Source organism: Dipodomys merriami, unplaced genomic scaffold (assembly GCF_024711535.1).
Source record: "Dipodomys merriami isolate MVZ:Mamm:240054 unplaced genomic scaffold, mDipMer1.0.p SCAF_139, whole genome shotgun sequence".
Classification (NCBI taxonomy): Eukaryota; Metazoa; Chordata; class Mammalia; order Rodentia; family Heteromyidae; genus Dipodomys; species Dipodomys merriami.
Window position 1 is genome coordinate 1,893,931 of NW_027202704.1, and position 3,469 is coordinate 1,897,399.

General features: G+C 43.5%; 1 pseudogene; it reads right to left on the reverse strand.

The window, feature by feature from the left end:
* Positions 1-493: 493 nt before the first annotated feature.
* Positions 494-2,977, reverse strand: LOC138825638 (mRNA decay activator protein ZFP36L1-like; annotated as a pseudogene).
* Between the last annotated feature and the right edge of the window lie 492 nt (positions 2,978-3,469).

Consider the following 3,469-nt stretch of genomic DNA (forward strand, 5'->3'; position numbering starts at 1 on the left):
CACAATTCAAAGCCAGCCTGAGCAAGAAAGTCTGTGATATTCTTACTCTAATTAACCACCCCCAAAACCAGATGTGTAGCTGTTGCTTAAAGAAGTAGAGTGCTAGTCTTGAGCAAAAAAAGTTCTGGGACGTTGCCCAGGCCATGACTAAAGCTCCACAACTGATAAAAAGTAAAATAAAGTACAATATTGAGTCCTTTAGTCATAGGACAGGGTTATTTTTTCCATTTCAGTGGATCTACTTGAATTTAAAGGCCTTTTTTCCATTTCCAAATCACTCATCTTTTTATTGTTGATGTTCTGTGGTGGTCTTGGTGCTTGAATTCAGGATAGGAGCTATCCTTGAGCTTCATTTAGCATGAAGCTAGTACTGTACCACTTGAAATACAGGTCACTTCCAGGTTTTTTGGTGATTAATTGGATCTAGGATGTGGTGCAGGAGGAAGGGGAGTAGAAGGAATGGATTGGGGGTGTCCCTCCTTACCCTGGTGCTTTAGTCATATGAGATGGAAAGTTTGCTGAAAATGGGCAGGTCTCCTGAATTGTCCAAGATGGGTGAATCTGACCCAGCATGGCTCCTGCTGTACTGCACAGGTAGCCTTGACCCAAGAGAGAATTCTGAGGGGTGGCATGAGAATCAAACATGTGAGAGAACTCAGACATGGATCAGAATAGGAAGGTGGTGGGGTAGACATGAAAGGCAGCCCCATGAAAGAGGTAAAGAACAAATACCTGACTCTAGAAGGTGAAGGGGTTATTGGTGCCATCAGGAAGGTTGGGTGAACCCAGGAGGTCATCGGCAATCAGGATGGGTGTTGGGATGATCGACGTGGGGCTATCTAGCAGCCTCGTGGTGGCAGCAGTCTCATTGGCACTGGAAAATCCAGCAAAGCTAAAGCTATGCTGGAGATAAGGAAGGTCTGCAGAAAGGTCCTGGCCAGGGCTCTGTGTTCCTTGGCTTTGTGGATGAAGTGGCAGCAGGGCTCATAGAGGCAAAGGTTGGTGACATGGAAGGTACTAGATCTTGCACTTGGGATGGCAGGCTAGGCTGTGGAGCTTGTGGATGCTGTGCATGAAGTGACACTTGTCTCTATATTTATAGGTGTTTTCTTCAAATTGGAGGAATAGCTAGTTCTTATAGTGACTGGAATTGACCTTCCCCTTTTGGTCTGCTTCTGATTGGGCAGCAGCTGCTCAGCACCTGTGAGAAAGAGCAGTCTCTGAAGCTGCTGTCCCTAGAGTACAAGACTGGGACTGGCTCACCCTTCAGGTTGCTGATGACCTAGCTCTGGTGGAACTTGGTGCTGGGCAGGGTGTTGGCCAAGTGCCTCCAAGGGAAACACCTCAGCAGCAGGAGAGACCACTGCCTTCCTGTCCAGTAAGCAGCCCCTTCTCTGGGAGCTCTGTCATTGAGCATCTTGGCAACCAAAACTTGCATAAAGCTTCTCTCAAGTTGAAAATGGTGGCAGATATGAGTGGGGTAATCATTGTGGACACTGACAGAGGACAAAGGTGCAGATTTGGTGTCATGAAGGTCCTGATGTGGGGAAGGTGCTTACTCTGCCACTTAGGTCAGGAGTCCCACATGTCTAATCCCAGGGCCCCTCACCTTTCTCACTCTGCCCTCATAGAACTTTAAGTGGATTTTTTTTGTTTTCTTTTTAGATTATAAAATGTCAGTGCATCAAATACAAGGGATTGCTGCATATTAATTGGGTTGCATGTAGTCAGGTTTTTTGTTTGTTTTTCGTAAGTCGTGGGGCTTGAACTCTGGACTTGGGCACTATCCCTGTGCTCTTCAGCTCAAGACGAACATTCTACTGCTTGAGCCATAGCACCACTTCCGGTATTCTAGTGGTTAATTTGAGATAAGTGTCTCACTGACTTTTCTGCTGGGCTGGCTTTGAACTGTGATCCTTAGATCTCAGCCTCCTGAGTAGCTAGAATTACAGGCGTGAGCCACTAGCACCCGGCAAGTAGTCAGTTTTTCATCAGAACAAATACCTGAGAAAAGTATCTTCTGAAGTGAGATTATGTGTGTGGAAGATAGGAAGAAAAATGAGAAAAACTGAAAATGTTGGCAGAGGCTGTAATTTGGGCTTTTGGGGAACAGTGCAAGGATATACATTCAGTGGCACTTTGAAGCAAGGTAGTAAGACCCTCTCAAAAATATTAAATAAAAAAGGGATAGAGGCACAGTTCAAATGTTAGAGCATTGCCTAGTGTGTGTCTGGCCTGGAGTTCACTCCCTAGCCCCAGAGATTTGACTTGGAAGGGGCTAATCTGAGTGTTACATGTAATCAATAGCAGGTTCTCTAGCACTGATCTTTTGATTAAATTGAATTAATGTGTGTGTGTGTGTGTGTGTGTGTGTGTGTGTGTGTGTGTGTGTGTGTAGGTGGTATGGTGTAAGAGATAGCAACTGAGTTTCAATCTTCTGAAGGTGAATATCTAGTTTTCCCAGCACCATTTTCAGTTCCAATTTTTTCTCTGGTAAAAATGGAACAGTATTGATTCAGTTCACTCTAGAAAGATAGAAGCTAGACAGGGACACAAAAGAAATATTTTGGTCCAGTATTCTGTTTAAATACAGAGCTCAAGCTTTTTGTTTTATCTTTTAGTTTTGTGGCGGGCACTCTGCCCCTTGAGCAACACTTTCACTCCCAGCTTTTTCCTGGTGAGTTGATGAGAAGTGTCTCTTGAGTAAGTAATATTATAGGCCTGAGCTTTGGGTACTGAGCTACAAAAGAAAACAAATTTAAATTTTCTAATAGGTTTATTTTTACAGCATAGTTATGGTATAATACAGGTATATCCATATATCCCATACATATTGTGGATTGTTTTCTTGTGCTTTTGTTTTGTTCCAAGGGCTTGAACTCAGGGTCTAGGTGCTATCCCTGAGCTTTTTTGGTCAAGACTGTTGCTTTACCACACTTTGATCCACACTTTGGATCCACACTTTGTGTTCACACATGGATCAAAGAGAAGGGTTACAAAAATATTTTCTTTTCTTTCTTGCATCTTCCTGAAGGTGTTGGAGAAGAGAAGACCTTTGACAAATGGGGCTATTGGGTATTTGACTTATTGTGAGATGTCTGCTTATCAAATTAAGACATTGTTCAAAGAGCACATTTGAACCAGTCTGTGTTTACATATACAGCATCCAGAAATAATGAAAAACAAAACCAATCAAAAAAGAGAATAATCATTCATTTTCCTGAGTATGAAAACCCAGGAAAATGTTTCTATGCCCTATGAACTTTGACCCCACATGCTATAGCAGGATTATTTTGGTATAGATTTTCTGGCTCCCTTCATCACACATAGCAGGAGGAGTGCAGGAGGAGCAGCTTAACAGGAAAGCAGCTAGGCAGTGTTGAGATGCAATGCAGGCCCCTTATGGACCCTCTTGATCTAGGTTCTGAAGAGGATGCTTCAAGGTAGGGGCAGTGGGAGTCAACCCCAG